Here is a 26,450-nt window from a genome sequence, read left to right as displayed (position 1 = left end):
TTCCAAAAAAAAAGAAAAACCCCCCCCCCCCCCCCCACATTTGTAGCACCACAGAATGGTTTGGGTTGAAAATAACCTTAAAGGTCATCTAGTTCAAACTCTCCTGCCATAAGCAGGGACGCCTTCCACTAGAGCAAGTCCTTAAAGCCCCATCCTACCTGTCCCCAGAAACCAAGCAAGCAAGGAAAAAAATATACTTTAAGCTCTTTTATGATTTTGAACACTGCTGAGTAGGTTTGCCTTAACTGCATGAAGGAACCTTCAAACTCTTGAATTGTTTGGCCCCCAGACTCTAAAGGACGGTATTTGGTGTGTCGCACATCTGGAGAACCAGCAGAACAAACAATCATTCAGGTTAGAAGAAACCTCAGGAGGTCCCTGGGCCTCCAGCCAGGATCAGCAGTGACTCAGGGTTTCAATCCAGCTGTACTTTTCATGCCAACAAAGAAGCACAACCTCACCACGCAGCCTGTTTCACTGCATGGCTGTTCTCACCGTGAAGGCTGGACTGTTACTTTTGCTGTTTTCCTTGTTTTTTAATGATTAAATCTACTGGTTTTGTATCTAATTATTAGATGTTACAGCCTTTGTATCTCATCTTCCCACTGCTGTGAAGAGCCGGGCCCCCATGTTCCTGATTGCATCCTTGCAGGTATGAAGGGGCTGCAGTCACACACCTCTAAGACTGCTCTTCTTCAGGCTGAAGCCCAGGCTCCCCCAGCCTCCCCTCCCAGGCCTGTGCTCCAGACTCCTGACCACCCTGATGGTCCCTCTGCTGGGCTTGTTGTCACTTCATGTTTTGCCTGGATCAAGGACCAAAAACCAGGTACAGTATTCTAGACAGCCAAGTAGTACTGAGCAGAGAGGAATAATCACTTCCCTATAAATAATGGCTATGCTCCTATTAAATACAGCTCAGGACAGTGCTGGCTGCCTTCACTGTCAATGCACACTGCTAAATCCCTTTTCAACAGTGCTGAAAGAAGTATTAATTTTATTCCAACATTACTCCCTCACAACTTTTTTATACCAGAAAAATAAGATTAAGTCTTCTTCCTGCTTAACCCATACTCTCTAAAATGAGACTGTTTCAGAATTTCAGACCTGCACAGAAAGGCCTGCTAACCTGAAGTGACATTTAAGGTCTGAATCAGCTGCTTTTGAACAAAGGCAAAAAAGGTTCTCTATCACTGCATATTTTGTAACATTGCAAAAAAAAATGTTTGGCTCATAACCTTCTTCTATTAATTAGAAAAGCCTATTGTAAACACTGTACAAAGTATGGAAGTCACTGTACTACCTCAGTTTCATCAGACAAAATGCCAGAAATAAGTGCCAAAATAAGCCTTTGGATCGGGCTTTTATGTGCAGGCTGGCTTCTTCTTTCATGCTGCTAGAGCTTCACAGACACTGCTTAAGAGCACTATCCAAAGCAAGATTCTTCTCAAAGAGACAGCAAAAGTCTAAAGATTTGTTAAGGGCCTAGCAGCACAACAAATGCCTCAAATCTTTCCTAGATGACTCAGAAACTGCAGACACTGGCTGTGAGGTAAGGGGGACCCAGCAAAGGAGGAAAGAATGTTTTAGACTATTTTGTGAAGTCCTCCACCTAGCTACCGAGGTAAAGGTTGCACTTCATAATGGAAAGTCAGACCCAGAGATTAGTCACCACTTTCAGTACAGGGCAGTGAGGAGTCACGGTGACTAATGTGTGCTTTAAAGTGACTGTGCGACAGCTTATCAGCTAGAAGAGGAAGTTACATAATCAGTAAATTGATCTGTGATATACCCTAAAAATATTTGAGTAATTATTAAGAAGATATTGCCTGTCAAATCCTTCCTGTTACCTCCAAAAAAACCATCAAAATCACAGAATCACACAATCACACCTTGAAGATCACCAGGTCCAACCCATGCCTTGAAACCTCAACTAAACCATGGCACCAAGTGTCGCATCCGATCTCTTTTTAAACACATCCAGGGATGGCAACTCCACCACCTCCCCGGGCAGACCATTCCAGTACACATGCAAATAAGAGGTCACATTTCTGAGAACATTCTAGCGTACTTTCTGCAGCAACAAGAACCCTCCTCCTTAGAAATTTAAAGTGAGAGGACAGTAATTGCTCTAAATCTGCACAGCATTTTACAATATCAGCAGTAATACATATAAAAGTTGCACAATCCAGAGAAAAGTGTTTTTAGCAATAAGGTGTACACAGAGGCTCCTACCTCATAACTCACTTTTTAAAAAGCTTGAAACAGATGATAGCCCTTGCAAAGCATAGGACTGTAATCCTCACCTCACATGAGTTCTTAGGACAGGGCATATTTAAAACTAATTAGTATCATACTATAAGCTGGTTTCACATACCCCTCAGTTCATGTGGCACATTACAATTTGTGACTCTGCACATAGCAGCAACACTTGCTGTGTTCCAAGGCTCAAGCAGCAGAAACATCTCCTTTCAGGAACACCCATACTTACACACCCACACACACCCTTGTCTGATGGTATTCTGGCCAGTGTTTTACCCTATATGACAACAATAGAAGTCTAGCACACTACACACCGTTCAAACCAGCCAGGAAAGAATCCATGACTCGCTTCCACTCCTCCCTAAGAACAGTTTTCAGCTTGCTCAACTCTGTTGATGTAGTTGCCTGGCAAGCTTTATGAATATTAGTTAAGAGGGATGATACAGTAAACAGAGTGACTAAAACTCACCAAGAAACATGATGTAGTCCCTATTTTGGTCTTCCTCTCTATCTTCTTGCCATGCCTATCACCAAGCAGCCTGAGGCTTGTGCATCACAACCAGCAACCCCAGTCAGCTAGAGATGGAACACACCTCATTCAAGTTGTTTGTTTACAGGCTCAGACATCCAAATCTACATCTAGCTCATACACTACATGCTTCCTTACCACTTCCCTGCCCCCCCCCCCAGCTTTTATTGACACACTTTCAGAACCAAAACTTGGTAAAATTATTTCTAACACCAAAAAGTCAAGAGTACCGAGCAATTTCAGCAATTACCATGATGAATCCAGACATGTTTACTTAGGGGATTAGAAAAGCAGCAAAGAACCCTTCCATAATATATTCTTCAAGCATCCAGTTTGCAATAACCAAAATTATATTAAGCTTTCCATATGTAACTGGGTTTCTCACTGAAGTTCTATGCACCAACTTGAAGCATTACACAGTATAAAAAAGGCATCACAACCTAAGCTTCCAATGCAGTGCCATGGTTTTCTTTAAACTTCACAAGTATTCCATTAGCTCAAAGCTTTCTATTAATAGAAGAAAATACTTTCCACATTATGCTGGCAAGAAAAAATATTTCCTTCTAATATTATTTAATTCAGAAAAGACAGTGTTTAACTTTACATACTAAACACTTAAGTACTACGCACTTCAACACTTCCTTCTTCATTCTTGTTTCTGCCACAGACTGATGAACAGAACACTCGTTTCCTTAGCTTGCCAGGCAGGAGAAGTGATTATCTTATCTCCCCACAACACTGGGTATCATTGTTAAATAAATTTTCTGAGAGGATGTTAACAGTGGGGCAATAGTGGAAAATAATAACCATTATAATCTAAAACCTCTCCCATATATTTTACTACCTCCATTTCAGCCCCACCCTAGAGGTCATAAAAAGAGGCCAAGAATCCTATTAATGTGTTTTTACTGCCCCTCACAGAGCTACTATTTAAGAACCTAACTAAACATCTCCAAAATAATTCCAACCTCTCTTCATTATTCCCTGCTGAACTACAGCCTTTGGTAAGAACAACTCTGCATTGAACACCAGGGCAATAACAAAATTCCTTCATGCCAAGCAGCTCATGAGACTCAGCATAGAGGCTTTCTACATCCAATACATTCACATCAGTACTTTCATTTATTTGTCTTCCCCTTCTTGCCTAATAGTTTGAGAATTCTTTTTGCTTTTTTAAGAGCTTTTAAAGAACCAACTCAGAAAGGACTGAAATGAGGAAGTTGGTGATCTTATAAAAATATAAGATTAAAACTATTTCTGCAAGAAAACAGCTGAATAGCATCTTCAGCTGCAAAGCCATCATTGCTCCTCAAAAGCTATCATTAGAGTCTTTCATTGTAACATCACACAACTGCTTTGTAACACCTACATCTTGCCCATCATGCACACACAGCATAACTAAAAAGGTACAAATTAAATTAATGACTGAAATTACATTGATCTTATCCTACCAGCTGGTGTGAACATACTAAGGTGACTCTCAATCTACACAATGATTTATATTACACTGTATCATCATGTACGTCAAGTAGCAACCTCCACACCTTAAACTATGTGTTGTACTCAAGGAAGGCTTCTGGTCGTCACTGAACCTGTTATCCTTAGAAGCATAGGCAAGCAAATGATCACTCAAATCAATCAAGGCTGAATGTGAAGTGGAAATAAAAGCTGGCCAATCAAACTTCCTGCTAAATAGCAGTCATACCAGCTGCACTAAACATTATTTTCCATTTCTTCATTTAAGTAACATTACTGTAACTTAAGATTTTGAGTCAAGAGACTATTTCCACAGGAAAAAACCCATAGGCTGGAAACCAGGACCACTTCTAACCTTTGTCTTACTGTCCATGAAAAAATTTTGGGGCAGAAGAAGCAAAGAATGGGTGATCAAAAAAGATGTTTCAGAAAGGACATTTGGAAAAAGTAATTTACAAACATATATCATAATTCTTGGTCACATTTTCATGGGAGGCCCTAAAACTTACTTTAAAATAGAAAGTATTCTATAAAAAATATCCAAAAGGCATTTTATGGCATTCTTATCGCAATGCCCAGCAGACATCTATATACACATTGATTTGAGAAGAGGAATGGAGGGCAAAGAGGTGCCATGTAGACTATGTAAAACATGGAGGGCCAAACAGATTCTATCAACTGTTCCCCAGTCAGAACTGCAGCTGAAAAAACTGTTTAGGACAAAGTCAGTCTCATCTCTAGACTCCCTGAGACCAGTGATGTGAATGTGTGCTGAGTAGTCATGGTGTACAGTAAATAAGTGGTGAATCAACTAATTCCACGTGATCAGTTACAGAAGTCTAAGGACAGAATTAAGTGTTCAACTGGAAATAGTGCCAAGCAGTTTTAAAATAAGAGAATGAAGAACTTGGCAAAATTAGGGCACAATAAAAACAATTATTCTGGTGTACCAACTGTCTTTTTCCATAAAGGAGGCCACTATCTTATTACATACTGCTATTTCTGCTGTGTTCCTGCATAAGTTTTCCTCAAAAATACCAAATATGTCAAGAGATCTGCATCTATCAGCAAGGACAGATCACATTCTACCTTTATAAGTAACCTTCTAAATTTAGGGCAAATGGGCATAATCTGAGAAAATTGTTGTCTAGAGCATAGCTTGAAATAGACCCAATAGTGGCTTGGATTTCAAGAGCTTTCATTAACACAGCACAACAGCAAGCCAGGCCACTTTTTAAGGTACTTACCTGGCTAAATGCAGGCCAGGACAACGGCTTGCACAACACAGCCTCTGCTAAAATCAGCTGTTGCAGGAACTGCTCCTGCATGGCCATTTTGCAGCTAGAGCCACTGCAGGTGTCTTTGCTGTCAACTACTCTCCTCTGGGAATCATCTTGCCAGGAGTAGGATGGCACACCCAAGTATCAGTGGCACCAAAAATACCCTGAATTCAAATCTATTCTAGACATACAGCAAAGGGAACAAAGGCAAGTCTCACAGGGATTTACCCTAGAAGGTCCCCACATCACTTGCACTTGAGCACTACTTTAAAAGGTGGGTAACTTCACCATGTCAAAGGTGCACAACTGAAGCACAAAACATGCACATGATGATATGTCAATATTAAACACGTGAATGCCACACCCTGCATGACAGACATTGTATAACAAGAAACACCCCCACAGGAGCAATTACACGTCTGCAGAGGAGAGAGGCAGCAGCCTTCTAGACTCATGCAAGCCAATTAGGAAGAAATCAAAATTCCACATTATATTAGGCTACCATCATAACTCAAGAGGTGTGCTAAGATGTTAATGATGTTAAAGCTGGGGCAGACCAAGATGGCCTGTAACATTCCATACCAATCCCAGCTCATGGAATTTCTTAACACTGCTTTATCAAGACAACATACAAAGATGGGGATGGTTCAGGACTGACTATAAAAGCTGCCACCCAGGAAGGTATATTTTATCTATCTGGAAACAGAAGTCAGGCTGGGATACTCGTACATTCCAGCCCACGTTAAGCTGTTCCACTGCCAGTGCAGCAGAATTAATCAGTTAAGCTCATGCAAACAGTCTAGGCCATGCATGTTTAACTTACATGACTGGTCAAAGTTAATTTTATTGAACTACATGAAATGCAGTTATCCATATTGTACACATGTATAAACAAAAATAGTGAATCACAAGTTACCCATGCATTGGTAAGTTTTGTTGGTGAAAAACAGAAGAAATGTACCCGAAATCCCAGAGCAGATCCATTTTATCTCCTTCCTAGTACTTTAACTTGAAAAAAAAGTAAAAAAAAAAAAAATTTAAAAAAAGTCTTTTAACACAAGGAATGCAAAATGCTGTTCCAGCATAAGACAAAAATTGAGTCAGAATTTCACAGCTTAAGACCTTCAGAAAAGAATCTGTGCCCTACAGCAGGTATATTATTCCTCCCTGAAACGTTCCAGATGAGCTCCATATCTCATGCAAGACAAAGAACACTAAAGAAACTGGTTTTATAAACAGGAGTGTTACAGTCCAAAGACCGTAAACAAGTCAGCCCAAAAAATAAGTCCAACCTCTGCACAAATCTGATTGCCTTTTCAGATAATGCACACTATGAGCTGCCTTAAGTATTGAATACTCAGATGTGTAGGTCTGATGCAGAAAATAAGTGCCATATCTCTAGAATTAAGGCATCTGCCATAGCCTACATTTTCCTGTACTCACAGGAGAGCTTTACAGAATACACTCAAACAAGTTAAGTATTGAGGTTTAAATCCAACAGCATGAGTAACTACCCTGATCTAAAAAGGATTGTTCAGAGAAAGTTCTTGGCTTCCCAAAGTTTCCTCATGTCTGACAGCAAGACTTATAAAACAGATTTATACAGAACTGACTCTTGTTCAATTCTGCTTCTATGGGGCAAGAGCACAAACTGATCTCTTATTCTACAAGTAGGCAGTCAGGGCAATCACCTGAAGTGTCCAGGATAAAAACCTGCAGTGAAATTCCTTAAGCATATTCAGACACCAGAACACTGAATATGCACAGACACATACTGAGACACTTTCAAGGAAGAACCTGAATTGCCACTAACCCTCAACATTTGAGCTAATGTGCAGACTTCACAGCAGGCAATTGAAAAAACAAACACAAAACTTCCAAAAAACACCAAATAAACCTTACTGGAACTGGTACTACTCAGTCTAACTACACAAACCACTTTCTTAACATATACAGGAGACAGAAAATCACCAGACAAGGGGCTCACACACCTCAGACTCTTAGAGCTGTAACTGTTAGGTTAAAAGCTGCATGTTCTTTGGCATGTACCAGCATGAAAATCTATTTGCCTTACAGCTTGGTTATCTGCAAACGTATCTCATGGGCAATCACTCTGTGGGTGCTGCCTGGCTAAAAGGTAAACAGACACAAAGGTCCTCTCAGACCTTTGAGCTCTCCTAGACCTACAGGACTCATGAAAAGAGGAGATGAGAGGTGTGGAAACAGTGTTATAAAACAGTCATAATAGTGACAAGACAAAAACATCATCCTAAATACCAATACATTTTCTGTCCACTAAGATTGTCTTTTTCGCCATCAAATCACACTATGACAAATACACAACACTAAAAATACCATCCTGCAGTTTATAAGCCTTTTGGTAAAAAGAGAAAGCCTTTTTCTGATTCTAATTAGAAACACTATAGAATATCACCATAAATGCATGTGTCAGGACATTTTTCATGCTACATTCTCAACAATGCATGACCAAATTATAAGCTATGTAACAGTCTTAAAACCTTCTGAGCAATACAAACCATTAAAATCAGAAGCATCTTCATAATAATGTTATGGAAGATTAATCAAGATAAGGGTTCTTCAAGCAAATTATGGAAGCCAAAGTACAATATTCCTCTCATAGCTGTCCTTGTAACTGCAATAGAGACTTCCATAAGAACGAACTTTATCTGCATGTTACACACATCACAGTCAAATTTTGACTAAGCTGTATTGCCTCTGTCATGTGTTCTAGAAAGGCTTGCAGTGCTAAAAGCTTTGTTCCTGATTCTACTACCATGGTATGCAGAGGGAGAATAGGAAGAAAGCATATGTGTGCACACTCAAAAGAGTTACAGGTAAGGTAGAAGAACATGGTTCTAGTGTTTGCCCTTACTGCCGCATAACAGAACAGAGCTTCTGCTTTCCTACCACTCTCCTCTGCCCCCCAGGCCTTGGAAGGGGACTAGTATTCAGTCATTAAGCTCTGAGCTCCTCAAATACAGAAGAGGTAAAGAGTTTAGTCAACCTCTGTGATGTTTAAGACTTCAATATAAACATCATTGTACTACAAATTAAGGGGGGAAAAAAACCCAAACAAGAAACTTTTTATGGGAACATTCATTCTGCAAAGTAAAGCTAAGCCATGCACCTTATCTTGTTCGGATGGTCTAGTGACTAGGAACTAATGCACACAAGAAAGCATAAACTGCCTGCAATCTGTAAAATTACACTTTAAAAAAACCCAAGCACTTGGTATCAAAGAAAAATACTTTAAGATCAAGAATTATAATTATTTAGCCCAACAACTTAAGCTTTGCTATTTGAGATATTGTGCCTTGTGATATTGATGGTCAGCTGAGATTCATTTCATCCATATTAACCTTTAAAAGTCATTACAAGTCACTGACTTTACCAGAGAGATACACATTATTCCAAACAGAAGAATGAAGAAACGTTACACTCATGCCTGTTTGCACATATGGAAATAGCTGAGCCATTTTTTAAACACCTGCATGGAGGAAGCTAATGACCATGGTTACTGCAGAACACAACACAAAGGCCAACAAGAAAACCATTCTCATTGGAAAGCACTTGCCATCCAGCTGTGTAGCATGTGTAGTATTCAGTTTCCTTATAACAAGTCATAGTTATCGCTAAAAAGATGAATTCTGAATAATCTGAAAACTCAGGACACAATCAATGCAGTGGACAGAAGTTTAAACCCATAACACTAAACTCTTCAATTAGTTGCCTTAATATTAACTTCCAATTTAACTTCTAAGTTCACTGTGGCACCTTGGAAGGAACAATGCCTTTAATATTTCTTGCTTCAGTGCCAAACAGGACGCCACAGCCCTTCCTCTCAAGACTGAAGTCCACCATGAAAGTTAAAAAATTTTCTAGGAAAACAAAAACACTGGAGTGTTGTTTTTCTATGTTAGTGCATGAGAACTTTTAATAGTCAATAATAGGATTCAAACAACTTCAGCCAATGTGCTGTCTCACAGAATAGAAATAAACAGAGTCTCACTTTGGAGAACCACCTTTAGCTTTGTCACATTTTCCACATCAAGTGGAGTTGATTTTTTTCTCTCAAAAATTTCAAGATCATTCCCTATAGCTGCATGCAAAGTATACACATGCTTTCAAAGCAGTTTGCAAACAGTTCTGTGAAAAACAGCATCTGCATTTCAGTAACAGCAGCTTAAGCAAGTGTATTAATTTTTACTAATAAATTAGAGCCAAGTTTTGGCCTCTAGAAGAGCAAGATGGTATGCCAGGAGACAAGAATGAACTCTTGTTGAGTGACACTCAAACTAATACGTAAAATCAAATGAAGACAAGCACATGGTTCTGAGACTGGCATTGTAAGGAACTCTTACCTGGCATCCTTACAGATCAGTACAGTATTATGAAAACAGGAAAAACCACAAGCTTTGGTAGGACTTTTGTCAGGCTTCTAATACACAGGAACTAAAAGTAACACGAGTTAACTTTTTAAGCTACAACATATCCATAGTTTCTATACACTCCTGAAAAAGTTAAGTCACCAGAAAAAAAACCAGCACCTAATCCAAATGAGGGTCATAAGAATTCATATCTCTCAGTATTACAGAAGAAAATCCCACCAAAACAAAACAGGGCTCTCAGAATTTCAGTTTAAATGCTTTTGATTTTTCACTGAAATTAGCATATAAATTTGAAAATTGACAGAATAACTGTCAGAAGATGAAACAGAATTCTAGCACTGTTAAGAGAGTAACACAGCATTACAGCTTTTAAGACGTCCTTTTTAAGCAACTGCAGTGATGGGAACACTTTGCTCCAATAGAGCCTGTGTTCAGTCTCAAACCAAGACATGAGCAGTAGATATTTGGCATAATGCATCTACAGACAACAAGTGCAATTTCCCATTTACAAAGCTGATGTGGGGAAGTAAAAAAAAGAAATTAAAAAAATAATCAAATAAACTGTAATTACTGTAGAAGCATACTAGAACTATCAACAAGCTACAGGATTGTACCATGCCCTCCAGATGAAACACAGAATTAATGACTATGAGGCATGACCTTCTCTACTGCTGCTTCTCTTCAGCAAATTATGTCACCTAAATAAGGAGACTGCCTCATTATTTCTGATTTAGCAGTAGTCTGGAATATCAAATGAAGCATATAGAGTTGAATTCAGTTTTTGGATAGGAAATAAGCATAACACAGCTGACACTGGATAAAAAAGAAGTCTGGAGATGCTGTCTCCTTATTTAGCTCTGCTCCACTAACCAACTGGCCAGCACTAAAGTGAACATAAGCAGGAACTTGGGTGTGTGCATAAGTAAACATTTTGTCACTGTTATGTACATTTCACATGGCTGAAACTAACTGTGAGAAGTCATTCAGCACTCATCACACAACAGTTTAAGATCTTAGGAGGTTAAGCAAAATACACACTCTAAAAAGAGAAAGATTAGAAAATGCAAACGTATTTCAACATTAAAAAAAACAAGTAGTGAGAGCAGGTGACTTCTTAATAAAGGACTTCTACAGACTCAAGAGTTCTATTAAAGACTTTCTGGAAAGGTAGCATATGCCAAAATACTTCTAACACATACTAATAATACTTCAAGAACTGGAAAACATGACCTTTTGCTTAGGGCTTTAAGCTAGGTCTTAAAAAATCCAAGAGGCCTGTTCTTTGAGGCTGGACAGATTTCTGCACTCTGATAGGATTAAAGACTCCCATTTATTTTAGAGTTAATTCAGATTTAACAAAAACACACACAATCAAAACTAACCAACCAAAAAACACAATTAAATTTAAGTTCTATTATTAGAGGCATGAACTATGATCATAGATGTGTATGATCAAGGAAAACAAAAAACCCATCCTTCTCTAAGTTGACACTACAAATGCAAACTCTAGTAAGTTTTGATAGCTCGGAGTGACACTTTGCTATCAGAACTTGCCTAAAGACAGAAATAATATACTAATTAGACAGAATAAATGTACTAATACTGGGCTTTTTAATTTATATGTGTTTAGTCCATATTAGTACTTAAAACTTCACTCTGTGAATATTTCAGCTTACAGTAGCAGCAAGACTGACACACACCTAAGATATCAACAGGCAGTCTAGGCCAAAAGGCCTTCCCCAAAGGCAAGGAGGTTACAGAACTTCACATGGGCCATACTGGTTTATGACAACTAACAGGTAAAACTGCCTCTGAAGCACAAAGAACATGACCAATTGCCTGGGGACCCTTGAAAATCTGTGATCATAAACTGCTGCAGGCAGTTTATAAATTCTCAGATGGGGGGTTAGAAAAAACACCTTAAATATAAATAGCTTCCTGGAGTTTATTGCTCACTTCTGTTGGTTTCTTTTGTGATAGCCATCTCTTCCACTACCAAAGTAACCCTACTGTAACTGAAGATACAGTTAATCATTATTTGTACCTTAAACTTTCTTTCCAGTTTCAGCCATGATATGCCATCTTGTCAGAAAAACTGAATCCAACTCTCTAAATTCCATTTAAGATTTCAGATTACTACTAAATCAGAAATAATCCAGAGGGAATTTACTTTAAATTTAGCCATTCTTAAGCAACCATATTCCTAAATGCTTTGTACCAGTTCAGCTTAAATCAACCAAATTAAGCTGATGCAACTTTTGAAAACATTCAGTGCTGTGCCCAAGAGACTCAGCATTTCCCCAAGAAAGAACAGGTGTACAACCCTAATCCTAATTTGCATCAGTAACCACAGACACAACAACACTGCAAAGTTCAGTGCAGAGCTTACTGCATGGCACAGGATCCCAGTAAGATTCAGCCTGAGGAAATCACTACATATAAAAGACTAAAGACTACAGAACAGAGCAGAAAGAGATGAACTCTAAAGGCCAGGAGAAAAGCTAGGAACAGGAAGACATTGCAATGTGTAACTTCCAAGATCAGACTCTGGAACACTCACAGTTCTACTAATATCAGCAACTTCATTTTTATATACAAACTTTATCTATAATAAGTGAGATGTTCTTGAAATTTATACATGGCAGTTGAAAGTTACCCTCCCCAGATAGAGGTTAAGTGACATCTGATTTTTTGTTCAGGTACCTTCAAATAAACAGGACATTCTCCCATTCTAGAGTTACACATCAGAAAAACTATTTTTTCTGAAAAAAATAAGTAATACATGCTTTTTTGCTATAAAATTCTCTTGTCAGAAAGAATGCAGTGAAGTTCTCCTGATTAATGATGCTCATTATTTTCTCTGATGATCTAAACCCAAACACTGTTTCATCAAGAACCATTCTATTTGAAATCATGACCTCAAGAGCCTCAGATACTCTGATAACTGTTTCTTCATCCATACAACAGACTAGATGCCGACATTTTTAAATGCCATCAGATTTCAAGCAGGACCCACCTGACACACAGTAAAGCAGAAAGTTTTACTCAGCAACCACAAGCATGACCTCAAAGCACAGTAGTCCCCTTATTTTACAGATACTGCATATATATTAGCTAGAGGGCAAGTACCACATTTCCCTAAAGCTGATTCACTTTTACTTTATATTTTTGTCCTATTAAAATTCCTATCAACAGCCACAGACTTGCAAAACCAATTATATTGGTAAGAAGTACTTCATTCACTTTATCACCCATATCCCCACAAGATCTGATCTGGGGAAGAGAAACAGTGATACCTGCTAGTGTTAACTTAAGCAAGCATCCTCATACAGGAGACACTTGTGGCTATTAACGTTCTGGAGCCTCACTAGAAGAGCTGGGTTTCAGGAGAGTTAAGAAATGTCCAGAATAGACTTTCTGTTTGAAACATAACACAGAGCTATCTGTGCTGTTACGTATAACTTCCCCAGCAGCTCTTAAGTTCTTCAGCATCTGCTGGGACAGTGGTGCCTGGATGTCTGACATTCTTAGTGTGCACAGCATCTTTGGGGACAGTGGTGTCCATGGTACAAACAATTCACCCAGCAGGGAGAGAGCTCTGAAGACAGTGGACCTAGTGTTACATTAATCTTCGCAGCATCTGTGCGGATCAGTGCAATACCACAGCCATACTAAAGAATATGTCACAGCATCTGTATTGTCCACTTACCACAAATGGTATCAAAAACTATTGTAGGCCAACAGGCCACCAAAATTAGGAAAAAAAAAATCCAAACAGAAGAGGCATGCAATTTTATTACAAATACCTCTGTCTTCAAAGACCACTTCTGTTCCAGAAGACTTAAGTGTAATGAGCCATTTCTTCAAAAACCTTCTACATTTTCTGCTTCTTTAAAAAGGCTACTCATTTTTTAAATCCCTCACTTGTTTCAGTACTTATTTTGTTAATCCTTGAAAATCAGTACACAATACTTTTCAGTCTTCATACCTTTAATATGCTGTACTCATACACAATAAATAACTTCAGGCTTTAGAAATAAAAATACCTACAATTAAGTCTCTTAATTTCACCTCCTCCAGAGACAGGGAGGTACATGTGCGAGCTGAGTTTTTTGCATTGATAAGGAAATCTTCAGTTTTTCACTATACTGTATCCCTGATATAACACTTCTGATGTCTACTTGAAACATTAAGTTCTGAATTCATTTCTGTCTTACAATATTACAACTAGAGCACACTTCTACAGTACAGAAAAGTAGATGCTTATCAACATGCCATCCATGGCTCCATATTTAAAATTCAGGAGTAAAGGCACTCTATATTGAGATTGCCAACCCGTGACTGAAAAAAAATAATCTGTCTTTGCGCTCTTCAAATTGTCATTTCTCTATTGTGTAAGTTCACTTCAAGGACAGCATGGAAATCTACCTCATTAGGGGCTTTTATCACCTAACTATTGTTGTCCCCTTAGATTTTCACCTAAAGTTTCTCCCGATCACCACTTGATTTGTCCAATACTGTCTAAGACTGACATATTACACAGGGTACACTGGAATATTTTTCTGGAGGACACAGACAAGTATATGTTTTTCAGCAGAAAGTTCAAAATCAGACACAGATTATCACAACCTAAAAGGAAAGAAATATGGAAGCAAGCACATTGACCTTTCTAGTAAATTAAGCCTTAGATTAATTAAATTAGGGCAAAATAAGGAATAAAAGTTATTAGTTTCACAGCAAGAAAGTATTTAAGGCTATAGAGCCTCAAAAACCTGCCTTGTCAAATAATAATACATCTAAGCAACTACATTAAATATAATGAAAAAAAGTAAATTGATTTCGGACAAAGCATTTAATAAATGTGGTTTAAAGTGAAGCCTGCCAAAACTCCTGCAAGGCCTGTTGTCTCAGATGAAGTACCATGCACCTGCTCACTTTATGCTAATACTCTTACAGAGCCATTCACTTGTATAATTAACTGTGCATAAATTAATATCTGTCAAGTGGTTTAAGGACAGATGTTTGATTTCCTAAGGTGTTCAAATGAAACAAAATGTTTAGAAATGGACTGAACTGAACAACAGATATTCTACATTGTATCCTAGTTTTATTACTTTGCTAGAAGACTATGCATTAACTACTTTTCACAAGGATTTAAAGCTAAATTTATGCCAGAAACCGTACAACATTTAAACAAAAGCAACCTGCCACTAAGTCAAAAGTTCAGTTCAGCAGCAGTTCAGGAAGTTTAAGAGTGGCTTCAACAGAGCAGACACGCAATAAGAAAAAAACCCACCTATAACAAAAGACCTTTACAACACCCTTAAGAGCCTTATAATAACAATTTATCTTCCTGAGCTGAAATCGCACATTTTGAAGTCCCCTCCTGAGCAGCTAGGTATGTGGTACTACTCTAAGAGGTATGTACGCATTGCCCACACCAAAACCATAGAATTTTACTCTCCGACTAGGTATGTTCCACGTTGGCAAGAGAAATCAAAACAGCAGGTGCCCTCCCTAGATAGAGGGGCCTCAAACTCTAGAAATGGAAGAGACCACAAGCATGGGACTGCTCTTCCCAGTCTCCATCCAGCTGACAGCTGTAGGTCTTCTGTGAAAGAGGGTCTCCAAGTGGGCACCTGTGGTACGCCACGCTTTAATCCACCTCTGCCGCTCCCAACTTACCTACTCAGCCGTACATGCAAAATCTCGCACTGCTGGCAGTTCCTCTCCAAAGGCGGCTGGAAGTCGTTTCTGGAGCCTCAGGGCTCCTGGGTTTGGGCTCTGCAGTTCCTTATGGGCAGACACTCCCACCGGTGAGGCAGCAGCACGCAGAAGCAGCTAGAAAGTTTGCCACAATCTCTACCTTCCCCTGCAATTTGCTCCTCTCCCAGCCTCAGCCTCTTCTCCCTCCCGGCGAAAGGGACCGGCTTTAAGGGCGTCGGCGGAGACGACACTTCTCGCAGAGGTTTCCTGCCTCAGCAGTGCCGCAGCTGGAAGGGCTCTCCCGCTGGAGGGCGGCTCCGGGCCGGGGGGCGCCGGGGGCAGCGCTCGTTCGGGGCTGCGGCCGCCGCCGTGTTTGCCGAGAGCCTCATGCTCGCCGCGGTGCTCCCTGACATCATTCATTCTGCTACGCGCACGCCCGCCCCCTCCATTTCCAAGCAGTGACTCACCCCGCCGCCGCCGCTGTCCGGGGCAGGGCCGGCCGGACCGGCCGGGCCTCTCGGAGCCCCCGCCCGCCGCGCAAGGTGCCGGCCCCGCCTCCCGCTGCCGCCGGGCAAGGGCCACGTTAGCCCGCAAAAGGGGCGCCGGCACCTGCCCTGCCCACCCTGAACCGCCTGCTACGGGAAGGGCACCGCCCGCCGCCGCCGCCAGCGCGGGGGCAGGTGCCGGGGCCGCCCCCGCAGCCAGGCCACAGCCGAGCGCCGCCGCCCTCGCAGCGACGGGCTTCCCGGTTTTGCCGGGGGATTTGATTTCCCCAAATCTGCTCATGTGACAGATGACTGTCACTGAAACCCCCTGCTTCTCAAGTGTTTCACCCCCGTCTCTGAACTGGACATGGCTTTCCTCGGGGTTTTGTTTGGCTTTTATTTTTTATTTTTTTGCGGTGGGTGGAGGGGTATTCCCCCCCCCCCCCCCCCCTTTTTTTTTTTTAAAGATTCTTTTTTATTCAAAAGAGTTCCCCCATCACTACGTAGCAGACAGATTTTGTTGGGAGTTTTCCAGTGTAAGAAACACGTGATTGGCGGGGGAGGAAGGGAGGGGGAGGAAGGTGTCAAGTCATCCTCGCCGAAACCAGCTCTGGCCGATACCCACCTGCCCTGCCTCAGCCACCCGGCTGCAGCGCCGAGCGGGCACACGACAGAGCGGCGGCCCGGCACACAGCCCTGGCTTCGAGGAAGGCACCTGACCCTCTGTTCGTCACCCCCCTGGAAAGCCCCCTTCACCCAGCTATTGGCTTTTCTGCTTGCGTTGCTCACACTTTGTTTTTTTCCACAAAAGCTTGGGGGAAGGGAAGAGAGAATTTATTCCAGCACAGAGTGGAAAAATTTTCCGCACTCTCAGTTTTCTGTGGGACAGGGAAACTACCCTGGTCCAACAGTGACAGCCAGGGCACTGCTACAGACAGAATGCCAGGACTTCCAAGTTTTATCTCCCGCAGGCTTAATGCAAACAGTCTCTTATAACCAGTTAAACAATTCAGCAAGGCTACTGCTGTGCCTGTTGCTAGGTGAATGAACATACACACCTGTAGTGCTGAACCAAAGAGGTCTGCTGGAGCCTCACAGCTCTCTTTGGTGCTGTCTCTCTACTGTAATCCCCCCTCCCACCACCCCTCCAATTCTCCTAAGTAGGTAATGCTTCCTTTAAAATAAAATCTGAAAGGGAAAAAAAAGGTACCATGGGCAGGGCATTTGTTTTTAACTGATTACAGAAATACATAGATATGCCTTATTGCATACACAACCACATACATGCCTTTGCAGAATTGTATCTTACTTCAAGCTGTTCTACAGAGAGGACAATAACGGACAGAGTAACAGTTCAAGAGTAGAAACAGCAATGCAATTGGAAAAAAAAAAGTATCTACAGGCAAAGCAAAGTACAGCAAAGGCTAAACAGAGGCCTCCCCTAGTTTTCCTTAATTAAAAAAGAGCCACTGAAGAAAGGTTAAAAGCAAAGACTGTAAATTTTACTGGCATTTTTCTAAATTATTTAGATCAGTAAGCTGAAACGCTGGCATTACTCTTAAATAATTCTCTGAAGCACTTCATTTGAGTAAGTAAAAAATAGCAGTTCATTTTCTTACTTCATTCAAGGCTACACTTCACCCCCAGCCCCACAAGCCCACCCATGCAGATGAGAGGTTGAAGAGTAGAGCTCAGGGGTGGATCTGTGAGGAGCAGCTTCCAGGAGAGGGTCTTGAACTAATCTGGTAAGAACTGTTTGCAAGTCCTGCATAACAACAAACCTTCAAAAGCAAGCAGCAAATTTGTGAAGTCACAAAACTTGCTAGAGGAAATAGTAGCATATCTCTTGACCTTTACTTTAAACAAAATTGACTTCAGAAGATTGTTTTCAGACGGGAATTAAGTGAGAGATAACAAGACTTACAAAATGATAACTTATTTTGAGGAAAAAGAAACCTTGCACAAAGACAGAATTCCGTGGGGAGACTCACAAGTCACATTCCCCTTCACCTCCCAGGGAGGCAGATGAGAGGGAAAGAACACAGAAACAGAGCTTTGAGGGGAAAAAATAATTACTGTTCCTTTCACTTGGAACAAACCCAGCATCTTTTTCATTACTGTTTACTTTTTCCCCCTTTCATGAGATCAGCAGGGATATTATTGGAAACAGTAATTCTATAACCGAACACAGCCAGCTTGTGCATTAAAATTCTGACTATTTCCAAAGAGACACTTGGGCAGTTTTCAGAAGCAGCTTCCACCAGAATCCTGTTTAGTCCTACGATGGGAGAACTGAAGCTGCAAGATTTGGTTTGTGGTGGGGGGAACCAAGAAACCATACTGAAATTTCTAGTTCAAGCTGACTTTACAAGTTTATAGACAGAATAAACAGTACTACTACCAAAAAAAAGTTGCCTTTTTTTTTTTCTTTTTTCTTTTTTTTTTTGTAGCTAAGCCATAGCAGAATTCTGTGCAGAAACTGACAGGCAAAAAAAAAAAAAAAAAAAAACTATATACCTTTGCTCAGCCTAAGTAGTTTCAGAACTAATTAACCATATAAGTATATATGTTCTTAGAAGCTCACATAAATTTGTAGCCTTTATTGCAGCTATGTTAAGGGCAGATGAAAACCTATATATTTTATATTGAAGCATGCCATACACTCCAATAATTCTCGTCACTTATAATTCTTCCTTGCCTTTTCTTCAAGCAGTATATAAATCAGGGTAATCCTGCTAACTACTTCTAGTCAGGTCTAACATTATATTCTGTACCCTGGATGTCATGGCAGTCCTATTATAGCTGTGAAGGTGCTAGTTGATAATTCTACCTTAAAACAGATGGAGTAACTCCAGAATGATTTATCATTCCCACCCAATTATGAAAGAGTAAAACACACTAAAGCCCAATGTAAGTAGACCATACCATTAAGAGATTCTTCATCAGTATACACATCCTCAAGCCTTAAACTCCCCCTAACAAAAATAAGTTCCACAGTTTTTGAATTAGAAGCATTTCAGCAATGACATGAATTCTAAGTCTCCAGATTATAATTTTTGATCCATTCACTAGCTCTTTTTCATCATCAAGGGCTTTAGAACAAGGAGAAAGCTTACCTTGTAAATTCACCATTAATGTCACTATTTTTTGGCAACTGAACAAGTAGATGAAAAGATAAGCCCCAAGAGAAATCATAAGACAAGTTTTTCCATCACTCCTTCATAAGCACCAGTTCCAAAGTACACAGTCCTGCCCTACTCCTGGAGAGGCTGGGGCCTTAAGAAACACGTTTATAAATCACCACAGCTGGATCAAGCACAAGTTCAGCTGCTTAGATAGCAAACCTACCTTAACAGGTCAACCCCCAAAAAATAATTGGGAAACAAAAATTTTAAAAACCAAAATAATAAAAAAAGCAGCCACCAAACAAAGGAGACTACTAGTTACTATAAAGCACGAAGCTGCCAAGCCAAGCGCTGCCATACTAAGCACACAAACGTCGCTTTAGCGCTGCCACCTTGCACGAAGAACCCGCGAGCCAAGAAGCCCAGTGCCGCTCACTCAGCTCAGGGGAGCCCGCCCCAGTCCCCAGGAGGGACACCCGGCGAAAGCGCTCCCCGCCTGCCCGGCCTTACCTGCGGCCTCCCGCGCTGGCCCAGCGCTCCGAGCCGCCCGGCCCTGCTGCCCGACTGCCGAGGCACGGCTGCCGCCCGCCCTTCCCGAGCTTTCAAAGGAGGCGGGAAGCGGCGCCAGGCCAATGGCAGCGGGAGCCCGCCCGCCCCGCAGGTGCCCGGCCGGGCTCGGCAGGGAGCGGCCGCCGCCGCCTCCAAGCGCGCTGCCAGCGGTGTCCAGCTTGGAGGCATCTCTGGAGGCATCTCTGGAGACAGCAGATGCTTCCTCCAGCCACTTTCTTTCGACTTCCCGAGACCTACAAATCCGTGATTATTGTCTCCCGTTTGCGGAACCTTGGTGCTTTGCACAGTTTACATTCCCCAAAAATTGCTGTATGAGCTGTTTTCATAACCAACAGCTAGGCAGAGATATTATGTTTTTTAAACTATTTTTTCAAGGGCTTATGTGTTATTCAGAATGTCCCTGGATAGTTTCAGGGGGAAAAAAATATGAAACGTTGTGGAATTATACTCCCTGCTAAAGCTCATGAGGAGAAAAAACAGATTTAAACTACAGATTTTTTTTTTAAACAAAGCAGTAAGTTAAACAAACTTTTTACATTTCCCTCACTATTTCACTTTCATAAGCAGAAAAAGCTGTACCTCAAATTTATCCTATTTTTTTTTCCTTTGGATATGTTGTGGGATCATAGAATCATAAAATCATAGAATGGTTTTGGGTTGGAAGGGGACCTTGAATATCAAGGTCCAACACCCTGCTGTGGGCAAGGTCACCTTGCAATAGACCAGGTTGCTCAAAGCCCCATCCAGGGATGGGGCATCCACTTCCCTGGGCAACCTGTTCCAGTGCTTTACCACCCCCACAGGGAAGATTTTTTTTCCTAATATAATTAGGAATGGGACAGAAAAGGTAGGGGAGTGTGTGTTTTCTTGTTCGATTTTGGTATTCTTTAAGCATTCAAATGATATGAAATCAGATACGGCTTAGAAATAAAGAGATCTTGGTCAGTGTCTTTCAACCAGTTTCCTTAAAAACTGAAGCCAAAATTGATTTTCTCTCTAAAAATATGTGCATCGAAAATCTCCGTCTCCAGCTTCAGAGAGCTTTCTATACACAACAGTGGCATACAATAAATGCTTTTCTCTGATAAAGCAAGGTACTTGACACTTGACAGAGGCTGTAGGGGAGAAATGGGAGATCAGGGAACAGTGAAAATAAATTCTCATTTATCATCTCTATATTTGTGCAAGGTGATTCTAGGAAACTAGATGTAGATGACACCAAGTTGGGTGATGTTGCTGACACACCTGAAGGACAGGATACCAACCAGAGGGACCTAGACAGGCTCCAGAAGCGGGCCCGAGGGAATCTCATGAGGTGCAACAAGGCCAAGAGCAAGGAGCTGCACCTGGGCTGAGGCAACCCCCAGTACCAGCACAGGCTGGGGGAGGAACAGATCAGAGCAGCCCTGCTGAGGAGGACTTGGGGTGCTGGTGGGAGACAGGATAGACCTGACCCAGCAATGTGCACTCACAGCCCCGAGAGCCAAACTTGTCCTGGGCTGCATCCAGAGCAGCATGGGCAGCAGGGAGGGATTCTGCTCCTCTGCTCTGCTCTGCTGAGACCCCACCTGCAGGGCTCAACAACTCTGGGGTGCCCAGCACAGGAAGGACATGGACCTGTTGAAGCAAGTCCAAAGAAGGCCACCAAGTCACCAGAGTAATGAAGCACATCTCCAGTTAAGAAAGGTTGAGAGAACTGGGATTCTTCAGCTGGAAAAGAGAAGGTTTCGGGGTGACCTAATTGTTGCCTTCCAGTACTTGAAGGAAACTTACAGAAAAGATGAGGCAAGATAATTTACAAGTGAATGTAGTGAAAGGACAAGGGTGAATGGGTTTAAATTGAAACAGAATACATTTAGTTTAAATATTAGGAAAAAACATCTTTACTGTAAGGTGGGGAAGCACTGGAACAGGCTGCCCAAGGAATCTGCGGATGCCCCATCCCTGGAGGTGTTCAAGGCCAGGTTGGATGGGGCTCTGAGCAACCTGGTCTAATTGAAAGTGTCTAATGGAAAGATGTTCAAGATCCCCTTACAAGTCAAACCATTCTATGATTCTACGAAGCTGCATCAAGCAGAAGAATGTGAAATATTCTCAGTCTCCTTCAGAAAAGAGGTAACACTTTTGGCAACAACTAGAAGATCAGAAGAATGATGCTAGGCAGCTAAAAAGGCTTATTAAAGCTTTTCTGTAACATCATAAGGATTTCTGGATATGATATGAAATGCATGAAAAACAAGACAAGACTGCTGAGCTGTAACAATTGTCACAAAGTCAACTGACAGGTGAATTAGCCCATTTTCTTTGCTACTCAGCCTTACGTAGTGTATCTTCTCTTCATCCTCCTGAACAGCTTTCCTCTCTAACTCCTCTGATCCCATCTTTCCCATGTAACTTTCTTTTAATTTCTCACCATTGGGATTTTTTTTTGCAGCAGGCCTATATTCTGAAATAGAATACTTGGGCTAAAGAGCCCTACTATACAACATCCTCTTCAACAAAAAGTTTATAGGGCTTTTCCCCAGTAATGCAAAACAGAAACCCATGAATTTTAATATAAATTGAACAGTAGCTGAACAGATCAATAGAAGATCTCTCATTTGTCTCTCTGTGTGTGCTTTTTCTATGATGGAGAATTGTATCTGATTCAGCTGGAAAAGGAGAAAAAAAATAGAGGGAAAAGGAAATAAGACTGGAACATGAATGAGCAATACAAAAATGCTAAGACTTACCCCTCCCCATTGAAGCTTAAGAGCAATATGTTTTTGTATCATTATCTTACATTTGAGGATTCTATTAGTGTGAGGAAGTTTTTTAAGCAAAAATTATTTTTAAACCTAAGCAGCTGACACAATTGCATGAGGGACAGGTGGCCTACTTTAAAAAAAAAGCGACTGCTGTTCTCATCCGAATGTAAATTCAGTATGAAACACATGGAGAGCTCTAACGTACTAGGGTAGCCTCCTGTCTAATCTTCTGTCCTGGCTCTGATAGCAGGCAAAGCAAGAAGTTTCAGAGGGGCAATATCAGTGAAAGCTGGGAAAAGGACAGAAAGGTGTAAAGCATCCTTCTGTCCCGGCTGCTTATCTACTTACCCTTCCAAAGGAGAATAGAATCATTAAAGTTGGAAAAGACCTCTAAGATCATCAAGTCCAACCATCCACTCAGCATCACCACCATGTTCACCATTGAACCATGTCCTCAAGAAATACATCCACACATTTTTGGAACACTTCCAGGGATGGTGCTTCCACCACTTTCCTGGGAAATCTATTTCAATGCTTTACAACCCTTTCCATGATTTTTTTTCTAATATCTAAGCTCAACCTCCTCTGGTGCAACTTGAGGACATTTCCTTTTGTTTCCTTTCTGCCTAGCGTAACAGGAGATGCATTTTCTCCTTTTAAATAAAAAGACCAGCAACCAACAAGTAAATCTTAATGAAGTATGCACTTAGCACCAAAAGATTGCTGCTTTTGGTGCATTTTTCTTGTAAATAAGTTGTGATACTCTTCAGTTATGTAAGACCTTAACACAATCCCATGCCTATTTGTCTAAGGGTTCAAAAAAGTTTAAGGAAAAATACCAGAAGATGTACAAAATAGTGTCAAAAGAAATTTTGCTATTATTTTGCACTAGACTGTAGAATAAGGTTTGACTCAAATAATGGCTAAAGACATTCTGACAGATATCCTTCAAGTAAGGGAATGAGTCATGAACCTCAAAGGTAAAGAAGAAAAAGACAGAACTGACTCATATGTCAATTCTGAATTTTAAATATGACAAGCTTTTTTGATACGCTGTGTATTAGCAGGGCCTTAACATGTCTTCTTTTTCGCAGGACCAAAAGATAAATGAGTTGGGTAAAAAGGCGTATGTAGACTTTTGTTCCACTGTATTAGAAATGCATTCAGAAGTAATTTGGTGCTTATTCTTACTTGGAAGCAAAATGCCCTGGTGTCACTTATTAAAGTTGTGGCCATGAGATTTAGCACAAAGGTCACGGTCGAGAAAATGTTGTTTAATGGATGATTTTTTAGACTGAAAAGCATAAATCTTTCTGCCAGTTTCTATGTATCATCACACAGATATGATTAGATGGTTTCTGTAGGCATGAAGCCAAGGGATCCAGGTATTGTTATGTCCTGCCAAATGTACATTACTGTTGTAAAAACATATTCTAAAGTGTCTTTTCCTTTGATTCATGTTTTTAAATTGACTTGGAGGAGGATGCAGAAAGAATGAGTTATAATAGGGGGAGAAGGGTTCTTCCTATCTGACAAGAAAAAGGCTGAAGCATCTTCTCAAGTGTCTAGCTTGAGAAGAGGGGCAGACCTCAGAACAGATGAGGAGGCTGATAGTTTTCCATGGAGTATTTCAATGGAAGACACAATAGCACAGTGTTGATTTAGCTGCTACAAGTTTATACATGGGCAGACCTCTGAGATATCTTCATTGTTGAGAGTCTAGATTCTTGTTCTGCTCTTATAAATAAGTCACAAGGAGTTGTAAATATAGATGTCTCCAAGTTTGCACACAGTAGGAAAGGCAATAGAAAGTAAGATGGAAATGGAAGTATATTCAGCAATCCAATGTTGATGGGAATCTTGTACCTAGTATGAATATAATTGATACTGATTAATTATGCACCGAGCTGATTTAGCATTGTGCCAGTTCAGGGATAGGCATAAAAAGTATGAAAGCATTAAAAATCCACAGTGTAATAGGCTTTGAAGAAGGAACTATACTGAAATCGGAAATATGAGGATCCTTAGCTTCCTTTCAGAATATGAAGAAAAGCAAAGCATGAATTATACTCTGACTGGAGAGTAGTATTTCTTTCTGATCAAATAACAGTGAGAAAATGGTTGCAGCCACTGTCCTCACAATAATATCCCTAGTAAGTTACTGACCAAACATAATTAATGAAAAGAAGAAGCTTTTTAAACATTTGCCTGAACCAAAAGCAGCCTTTGTTGATTACCTCATAGAAATAACTACAGGCAAGCATTTTTCTAGCCCATCAGGAAAACCTGCAGTACTTGTGGTCTCTTCTAAGGGAAAAAAACCTGAAAACAACAAACCAACAAACCAAAACCAAGAAAAAAACACTCTGCAAATATCCAGTATGCATTCTCACTCAAATATCTTATTTCTGATTTGCTTGATACTTTTATTTTCTAAATATTATTTAATAACTTTATTCATTTCTTCAGAAAAATATTGAGGGAGTGGCTAATGAGAATACCAGAAAAATATTGCAAGAGAGAACTATGCCACAATAGGCAGTCATGGCTAAACATAGTACTGTGGTCACTGGGACTCCAGCTAGTTATGACCTGTTTCGTTACCTTTCTGCTGGGGCCTGGGACACATGTCAGCTGGGAACAGCACAATCCACAGCACTGGAAAAGTATTTTCACATCACTCAAGAGTTCTAAGTGGAGTCTGTGTAATGATTCCTGAAGATTTCATGCTGCAGTGATTATACAAGTTGATTAAACATTGTATTTAGAGGTACTGAGATTTTTCTTAATTCTCTTTTTAAAATCTATTGCTACTTAATTTGAAATGCCTTACTTTACATCTTAAGGTGTTGTTATTTTGCTGTTACATGGAGACAAGTAGAAAGACAAACTAGAAACAGTCCCTTATATATATATTTTTTTTTTCTTATTTGTGATTCTGACTCCTGTTATAGACAGAAAGAGAGGGAAAACAGATATTTAAATTAGACACAGGATACCTCCAGCAGCAAAAAATATTAAATCTGGGATGTAAGGTGGAATACAAGTGTCTTATATTCCTTATATCTCTGGAATCATCTGGGGATTGACCGCCTTTGAACCAGAGAGCTCTTGGCTAATAGGTCATGATCTGACTTACACTGGGCATCCTGGGAACAGAAGAACTGGAGCCCAGCAGTGGCCAGTGTCAATCACTTCTATTCCACTCTTTTCCTATACATCACAGCAGTCCACATGCTGATACTAACAGGTTTATGGTCATGCAGTCCTTTATGCACACATCAGCTCCTGGGATAATTTTTGTTTCCTGTATATTTGTCTTAAAACAGTTGCATTATTTACTGGTAATTTGTACAATTACATTTTACATCTTATAATGGATTTGTGGCAATAACCTTTGTAGATAGTGAAGGTTTTATGCCACTATCCTTTAAAAAATGCCAGGCAGGCTAGGGCACAAAAGGGATGAATGCAAATACTGCTGACTGTGACTGCCCAACAAAGCTTGAAGGAAATACATTTGTTCTACGTAGCTAAATTTTCCTTGAAACTATCAGAGTTACATCTTGCTTTCTGTCCTTTCAACTTCTTCCTCAAAGTTGAACCAACACTCAGTTCAGACCAGACTGCCCAGAGCTTGTCTAGTTGGGTCTTGAAAACCCCTGAGACCTCACAGTCTCTCTGGGAAACCTGCTCCAATACATTTCCCTTGTATCTACCTGGAACTCCCTTTCTTTATTTCTGATTGCTGTTTCTCATTCTCTTTTCATGTCCCCCTGTAGAGCCTGGCATCAGACTTTTGGTTGGTGACTTTCTCCTGAGCATTGGAAGGCTGCTCTAGGGGTTCACTAGGGCTTCTCTTCT

At 40.6% G+C, this 26,450-nt stretch overlaps 1 protein-coding gene across 2 annotated transcripts in view; it reads right to left on the bottom strand.

Annotated features, from left to right (window-relative positions):
* The window catches only part of SGMS2 (sphingomyelin synthase 2), a 40,151-nt gene extending 20,312 nt beyond the window's left edge, over window positions 1–19,839 (bottom strand). The window contains exon 1 of one of the 2 annotated variants that reach the window (XM_041479897.1): window positions 19,780–19,839. The gene's annotated coding sequence lies outside the window, so the exon portion shown is untranslated. Of the gene's footprint in view, window positions 1–15,638; window positions 16,207–19,779 lie in introns of those variants that run through there. The other variant, XM_041479896.1, reaches the window with a different exon arrangement.
* Between the last annotated feature and the right edge of the window lie 6,611 nt (window positions 19,840–26,450).

The sequence above is a fragment of the Pyrgilauda ruficollis genome, unplaced genomic scaffold (genome assembly GCF_017590135.1).
Source record: "Pyrgilauda ruficollis isolate IOZ18807 unplaced genomic scaffold, ASM1759013v1 scaffold5, whole genome shotgun sequence".
Taxonomy (NCBI): Eukaryota; Metazoa; Chordata; class Aves; order Passeriformes; family Passeridae; genus Pyrgilauda; species Pyrgilauda ruficollis.
The sequence above is the reverse complement of the archived record's forward strand: the minus strand, read 5'-3'. Positions and strand labels throughout refer to the sequence as shown.